Source organism: Pseudophryne corroboree, chromosome 4 (assembly GCF_028390025.1).
Source record: "Pseudophryne corroboree isolate aPseCor3 chromosome 4, aPseCor3.hap2, whole genome shotgun sequence".
NCBI classification, from domain to species: Eukaryota; Metazoa; Chordata; class Amphibia; order Anura; family Myobatrachidae; genus Pseudophryne; species Pseudophryne corroboree.
In genome coordinates, this window is record NC_086447.1 from 873,909,354 (window position 1) to 873,917,922 (window position 8,569).

Sequence of the window (8,569 nt, forward strand, 5' to 3'; positions counted from 1 at the left end):
AAATACACATTCGGACTTGATTAAGTCACATTTTTAAGATCGATAATCTCAGGCAAGTGATTGTGCAATGAGCCAGACAAATATCAGGCCATCACAGATTGGTCATTTCCCAACAACATTAAAGCCATAATATGGATCCTGGGCTTTGGTCATTTCTATAGGATGTGTCATCAGGTCAATTTTCACCTTTATCCATCAGTACTATGACCAAAAGAGGCCAGATGTTCTGAGTGGTCATCTGAAACACTGGTAGCATGTAGAGACTTAAAATACAGCTTTATTTCTGCCCCTGCAATGGGGAAAAAAAAAATGAATTTGGCATTTGATGAAGCAGCTACCCCTGGATATTGACGGGAAACTGCACACATCTGCTTTTTTCCTTTTTTTAAAAATTTATCTCCTGCAGAAATGAATTACGATAGGCAACAAAGAGTTGCTGGACATCGTTGGCTGTTGAAGAGTGAAGACATGGACTTGAAATGCCCTCACCCACCAGGGTATAGGAATAATAAAGCAGGTGCACGTTCGTACAAGAGCACGCAGAGGTGTTAGAGAATGTTCCCATATAACAAAGTCATACTATTCTGCCTGTTATTCTCCTGGCCTCAGAATACTCGGTCTGCTGTTAACCCCTAACTTAGTTGTTTTACTGACCAATGTTCTTGCTGCCTGATGTTCTCATGTACTCTATGGGTACATCTATGCTTTGAATGTATCAAGCTCAGAAATAAAGGTTTTTCTTTTCCAGAGCTTGAATGCTCTACCTTAGGCAATCTTCACATGTGTTAGGAGGGAGTTTTACCAAGGCTGCATGGGGGAGAGGGATAGTTTCAGACCTCTCCACTGTGTGTGTGTGGGAAGCTCCTACAGTGCTGCCACTGACCTAAATAATACATCTCTAATGCACTACGGGATACAGTAAAGGGACGAAACAGAGAAATGCTATAATAAAGGGGATTTGGTCAGCATACCGGCGGTCAGGTGACCAACCCCAGAGTCCCAACACTGCACGGAACCCAGACGTCGGAAACACCCCAACCAACAGCATCCCAATGGTGAGTATTGGGTTGAGGGTTAGGGTTGGAGCCTGGGGGAAGGGGGGGGGGGGGGGGGGGGTTAGTCACTATAAAATTTAACACAAGGAATTTTCTTTTCTTAAAGAAGGATGGAATATCAAAGGAGGGGGGGATTCAATTGCTTTGGGTGTCTAATAATCCTGCAGAGCCGTAACTGTGGGCGCAGTACCCCAGGCAACACCCGCTCAGTCGTGTCGTCACCGCCGTCATACTGTGGAGTCCATCCACCTGCCTCCCAGGCCACCATGTAACTCAGCTGCACTGCCCGCCCTGGCTACCTCTTCTCACATAAGTAGCCAGACAGCGCTGCAGAAGGGAGCTCTGTCTGGCATAATGCATAAAAGGGGCTCAGTCTGGCATACTGTTTAGAAGGTGGTCCTACCTGGCATAATGTGTAAAAGTGGCTTCAACCTGGCATAATGTGTAAAAGGGGCTATACCTGATATAATGTGATCACGCCACTTCCCCATGAAGCCACACCCCTATATTTTTGCAGCTCACTGTAACGGTTTTGCATATTGGTGGGGGACGACGACAAATTCTCTCTCTGGCACAGGGCACCAAAATGTCTAGTTACAGCTCTGTAATCGCACATACAATTGTCACAATTCAATTGTTGTTTGGGCGCACATGCATATTGCACATGTCGTGCCCGAACAGACAGGGTTTAGCCACGTAAAAAATGGCTAAACCCCTCTAAAGTCTTGCTTTGAGCGTCCAAACTCCTGTTCGGATGCCCAAAGTGCTGATTTAGCGCACATTTCTTCTGACACCTCAGGAGGCTACGAGAAGAAATGGCATCCCCGCTTCTACTAGGAGTGTCTAAATGGAGCAACAATTGAATTACTCCGTTTTGTGCTCCCTAGTGGTAGCTGCGGGTAAAAACAATCAAATCGGCTTCACTGTAGGATTTTGTCTTTTTTTTTTTTTAGATAGAAAAACAGCTTTTTTTCAGTTATCCCCAACACAATATCAGAAAATTCAGTTGTCATGTACAGGACAAGCCAGGTCCATAATGGTCTTATAAAGGAAACTTCTACTTGATAATTTCCCTCAACCCCAAATGAAGAGCCTTGTGTTATTTTTTTATGAAAACCTATGAGAGAAAGAGCTACATGGTCGGGTCACATTCTTTTGACCACCTCCTACATTTGACGTTGGCAGCGCGTAGCCCATGAAGTCACGTAATGTGTCGTGCGCTGGCTTGATGGGTATACAACGTGTGCGGCAGGCCGTCTGCACACATCCCTCATTGCCGTTATCAGAGTTGCAAAATGGGATGATTATTGGCTTTCGGGCCAAGGGTGGCATTATGTCTGACATAGCGCAGTTTGTAACCTGCCCGCGTGCTGCTGTGGTGAAGGTGTATCGTGACCGGACAAATGGCACCATTGCCAAGAACTGATGTGGAAACTGCGGAGCACCACGTGCCATTGATGTGAGAGTTGAACATTGGCTACAAAAGGTGGGTGAGGGCCGACCGACATGCTACAGTGGAGCGGCTCACCGTCAAAATGAACCCGGGGCTATGAGATATGTGTCTAAAAGTGTTTGGCGAACCCTGCTGCATATGGGGCTCCGAAGTAGTTACTCTGGCAATTAGCTGATGGTCATAATTATGTGACTGGACAGTGTATAAATGTAATTTGTCAACCTATGTCTAAAGCTCAGTCACTGCCAGCAGCCTGGGCCTGAGAATAATGAGCCCCCTCTTTCCCCATCATGATGAGTCTATAACCGTGTACAATCTTCACACGTTCTGCCGAAAAATAACTTCTTATTGGTGCAATTTGTAGAGATAACCAGTGCTAAATATTGATTTCCCGCCAGACCAGAGCAGGTACACAGCTTCTTCCCCTCACGGCAATTACACTGCGCCTCATATCAGTCAGTGCAGTATATATTTGGCATGTGGGTGAAAACTCCAAACAGATTGGACCTTTGTCATTATATATTCTGCAGGATGTTATTACATGGCTTACTGATCAGTACATTATATTATCATTCATTATTTATTTAACTAGTCTGCTCATTGACTTCCCATTTCACCAATCATTTCATTTTCTGCAGGCTGTTGTGACACGGTTTACTGACCTTCTATATCATCTTATACGTACTTTACAGCACCAATCATTATGTACAGTAGTCTACTGGCTGTTATTACACCACTTACTAACCTATGTCATCTGATCTGTACATTATATTACCATTTATTCCATTGCTAACTGACCTATCTAGTCTGATCTGTACATTATATTACCACATTATATAGTCTGCTGGCTGTTATTATGGGGGACATTTACTAAGCAGTGATAAGAGCAGAGAAGTGAGCCAGTGGGGAAATTGCCCCATCAACCAATCATTTTATAGATGTTACTTCAGTGCCGATTGGTTGCCAGGGGCACTTCTCCACTGGCTCACTTCTCCGCTCTTATCACTGCTTAGTAAATGTCCCCCTTTATCTCCTACCAACCTTCTATCTTATCCGATCTGTACATTATAATTGTCACTCATTCAGTAGCGGATCTTGCCACGGGCAAGCAGGACTTTTGCCCGGGGCACCGCCTTCCGGAGGGCGCCGTCCGGAGGGCGCCGCACCATGGCAAGATCCGCTGCTGCTGTGGTGCCCCCCGCTGCCCGGTGAAGGGAAACTAGACGCTACGCGTCTAGTTTCCCTTCGTGGGCTGCCCGCTGTGAGCTTCGTGGGCTGCCCGCGTCTAGTTTCCCTTCCTGGAGAGGACCTTAACTGTAATGATGTGCGGTGCGCGTTGACGTCATCGCGCACCACACAGCAAAGGTCCTCTCCACGAAGGGAACTAGACGCTTAGCGTCTAGTTTTCCTTCGTGGAGAGGACCTTTGCTGTGCGGTGCGCAATGACGTCATCGCGCACCGCACATCCTACTACAGTACAGGGGGTATAACTGACCACGCCCCCTGTATGAAGCCATGCCCCCTAATGCCGCCCGGGGAGCAAGAAGCCCCGGAACCGGCCCTGCACTTATTATATAGTCTGCTGGCTGTTATTACACCACTTTCTATCCTATGTCATCTGATCTGTACATTATATTACCAGTTATTCTATTGCTTACTAACCTATCTTGTCTGATCCGTACATTATATTACCATTCATTATACAGTATAGTCTGCTGGCTATTATTACACCACTAACTAACCCATCTCATTTGATCTGTACATTAGATTACCATTTATTCCATTGCTTACTGACCTCTCTCGTCTGATCCTTACACTATATATTCATTATATAGTCTGCTGGCTATTATTACACTGCTTACTGACCTCTCATCTGACCCCTACATTATATTACAAATCATTATATAGTGTGCTGACTTATTATGCCACTTACCAACCTTCTATCTAATCTGGTCCCTACATAATATTACCATCCATGATATATTCCACTGGATGGTATTACACCTCTTACTAACTTTCCATCTCATCTGATCACTGCATTATATTCCCATCCATGATATATTTACACTGCTACTGACATTCTATATCATCTGATCCCTACATTATATCCCCATCCATTATACAGGGTTACTATAAAAGAAATGACTAAAGCTGGGTACACACCGGACAATTTTTTTAAATGATATGGCCGATTCCGACGGATCAGAACGTGGGCGGCCGGCGGCGTCACTGTTGGGGGGCGTGCCGAGCACCTACGGAGGTGCTGGGCTTTCCCCAAGCTCTCTCACAGCGCGAATGAATGCTGCGCGTATGCGCACGGCATCTTTACACGCTGGGAGGGCAGAAAGCGGGCGGCTGTTCTAGTAGGGCGCCGCAGAATTGGCAGGGCGGATATTGCCCTTAAAAAAATAAAAAGAATCGGGCATGGCGCGGCGCCCTGCTAAAACAGCCTAGCGTGAACACTAAGTTACAAATGCTCTATGTGTAAGCCTTTCGTTACACAACAGATATCAATACAATAATCTAATTCGTTCCCAAGTCAGAAAGAATGACGTGCACGTCTGTCGTCGTTACTTAAACCTTGCAGTAACTGTAGCCGATATGGAAATATTTGTAAACGTCTCCGCAAAATTTACCCTAGTCTGTTGTGGAAACTGTCATTCTAAACTTGCAGGTGTTGTCAGCTTCTTAGGGCTGCGCGTGTAGATCTTGCCGACACAATCCGCTTGTGCCTCGGATACAGTTGTAGATGGACTGCCTTGTAGGTGGAAGTTTCCCATATCGTGTTCTAAAATGCCGCTGTACAACAGCAACAAAGTTTGTTTTCGCTAATTCTAGCGCACAAAATGCCTTCTCTTCCGGCGTAGCAGCCATTTTGCTTACATGACGCAACAACAGCTGCTCACTTGATGCTGATATCACAAACAGCTGCAGTCGTGAAGACTGTCCTCCCAGCTGTGACCTTTCTTGTTCCTCCACTTCCTGTAAGTGTAACAGATCTGAAGCAAGGCATCGCAGCTGCTGTTGCGAGTGCTGACAAGGAAATGCTCCGGAGTGTTTAGAACGAAATGGATTATTGTATTAATATCTTTCGTGAGACACAAGGCTCACAAATAGAAGATTTGTAACTTAGGGGTCTATTTAATAAGCCTTGGATGAAGATAAAGTAGACGGAGATAAAGTACCAGCCAATCAGCTCCTAACTGTCATTTCTCAAACACAGCCTGTGACATCGCAGTTGGAAGCTGACTGGCTGTTACTTTATCTCCGTCCACTTTATCTCCATCCAAGGCTTAGTAAATAGAACCCTCAGTCATAGAAACTAAAGGTTGGGTACACAGTGGCCGATATATCGTCTGTTCTCTAAAACGGCCAATATATCGCAGGTCCGTCGGCCAGTGTGTACGAACAGTATGTCTGTGAACTCAGTAGTTCACAGACATGTCGCGTCGGCCCTGCAGCACAGCCGACAGCCACTATATCTACCGATATATTGGCGTGACGCTGTGTGTGTACGAGCGGTCGGCCGACCGCCCATACACATGCTGTGGCAGCCGGCGGTGATTGACAGCTGAACTGGGCGGGCGTGTGCACACGCCCGCCCAGTTCATGATGTCAGTCCCCGACGGATCGGGCAGTGTGTATGCTCAACACACTGCCCGATCAGTCCATAGATAGATATATCTGCCGATCAATTGATCGGCAGATATATCTATCAGTGTGTACCTACCTTTAGACATATACTACATATCCATGTAAGTATTTTGACTATATCAATAGTACTTTGGTTTATATAAAACGTTGAAAGTGTCTATTTCTTTTATAGTAACCCTGTATATGCTACTGGCTGTTATTACATTGCTTCCTGCCCCTCATCTCCTCTGATATGTTCATTATATTACTGTTCATTCTGCTGGGTATACAGTATGTCATTGTTAGTCTATCCGTGAATGAAGAGTTCAGCGATTGGCTGTGGTTAGTGGAGGAAGCGGTAAGGGGACGACCTGAGTGTGTGGGGTTATCAGTACACATGGCAGCTGCATATGGAGATTACAGGACAATCACTGATAACATTCAGCAACACAGCGAGGCCTGGACACTTACCATCAAGGTCAGGTTCTACCACCAGGCCACAGTATAATCTATGGGTCATAGTGGGGTCAGATACACCTGGCACTTACAGTATTGCCCATTTAAAGGCATCAGTATGACCTATTGTAATAAAGTAATAAGGGCCAGATTTATCAAGCCTTGGAGTGATAAATTGCACAGTGCTAAAGTACCAACCAATCAGCTCCGAACTGTCATTTTTCAAACTCAGCCTGTGACATGGCAGTTAAGAGCTGATTGGTTGGTACTTTATCACCGTGCAATTTATCACTCTCCAAGGCTTGATAAACTGTGCCTAGATCTAGGCCATTACAATTGGGGGAAACGGGTCAACACCCTGTCCGCGGTTCATGAAAATCCAGGATTGTGACTGTTCCCGCTCCAAAACATGTATGATGGAAATCATATAAACACTCCTCTGCCAGGGAACATGTGCCTCACTGGACAGGTTAGTGAACATGTAATACTAAATTAGCACAAAATGATGCAAAACCCACAGGTCCTAAAGGGATTAAAACAGACGCAAGTATTTGGAACGACACATAGCTGCATCAGGCACCGGCAACGGGGCAGAACGCTGTTAAGTACATAGGGGTCTATTCATAAAGCAGTGAAAAGTGTGGAGAAGTGAGCCAGTGGAGAAGTTGCCCATGACAACCAATCAGCTGCTCTGTATCATTTTATAGTATGTAAATTATCAATGTTACATCAATGCTGATTGGTTGCCATGGGCAACTTCTCCACTGGCTCACTTCTCCACACTTTTCACTGCTTCATGAATAGACTCAATAGTCACACATACAGTACATGATGGTGGCATGAGCTTACAGAACGCGTGAAATAATCACAAGGAGCCCAGGATTCTGTAACAGTGACCGTTTCCCCTCTGCATGGAACTTCAAAGGAAACTGGCCGAAACTCTGAAGTGAAAGTAAATTTGTTCAGTCTACAAAAGCAATGCCAGGAATTTGTGTCTGACATGAGATCACACTACGTTTTGTCAAGTCACCCAGGTGTTGTTTAGGGAGTAATGTCCCAACACTATGGCCAGAGCGGCCCCCAGTTCACACATACATATATACCACATAAAAACTGTGGCTGGTCCCCATACACCCACACGTGCTGCGGTCAGTGATGGGATCGGTAAAGTGTTAATTGTTAATGTTTAATATATGTAAAATGTGTTTGCAAATTAGTGCATTTTGAAGACAGAAAAACCCACGCTAATTAAGCATTTGGCCTTAGCCTTTGTCAGCAGGAGATCACCCTCTTTTGTATCCTATGGGATAAATGTAACAGCCTGGGGGTTGCGGAAATGACAACGTTTCAATGTAACCACGATGTTTACTGCAGCATTCTTTCATTTTTTAATTCATTTTTTTTTTTTAAATCAATTTAAATCTTGAGGTTAAGTCACCGAAACATTAGCACTTTCAGCAACCCACAGGCTATTACATTTGGCCCTACATATCTGTATAATTACAGAGGTAGAGACTCTATTTCCATAATGAAACAACAGGTCATTTGGGATATAGCAGATTACTGTACACATTGTCTTAATCTAAGTCTAGAAAATGCCCGGCTTCCCGAGGCAGGTCTGCCGAATGTATATCAGGTGGGAGGTTTAACAATCTCATGCCTGGAACCAGGTTTTTCTAAATGGCAGCTGGGCGAGTTATTTATTATTAAAAAAAATGTGATATCACAATGTTCAATTCTGTTTGTTGCAGTAAAGGAATTTAGGGGTCTATTCATTAGGCAGCGAAGAGTGTTGGAGAAGTGAGCCAGTGGAGACGTTGCCCATGGCAACCAATACAGCATTGAAGTAACATTTATAATTTGCATACTATACAATTGTACGGAGCAGCTGATTGGTTGCCATGGGCAACTTCTCCACTGGCTCACTTCTCCACTGTTTTCACTGCTTCATGAATAGACCCCTTTAAATGTG

At 44.8% G+C, this 8,569-nt stretch overlaps 1 protein-coding gene across 2 annotated transcripts in view; it reads right to left on the minus strand.

Annotated features, from left to right (window-relative positions):
- The window catches only part of TMEM63B (transmembrane protein 63B), a 128,320-nt gene that overhangs the window by 115,742 nt on the left and 4,009 nt on the right, over positions 1–8,569 (minus strand). Inside the window, exon 1 of one of the 2 annotated variants that reach the window (XM_063918828.1) lies at positions 5,145–5,164. The exons of the other annotated variant lie outside the window; for it this stretch is intronic. The gene's annotated coding sequence lies outside the window, so the exon portion shown is untranslated. Of the gene's footprint in view, positions 1–5,144; positions 5,165–8,569 lie in introns of those variants that run through there. 2 annotated transcript variants of the gene reach the window in all.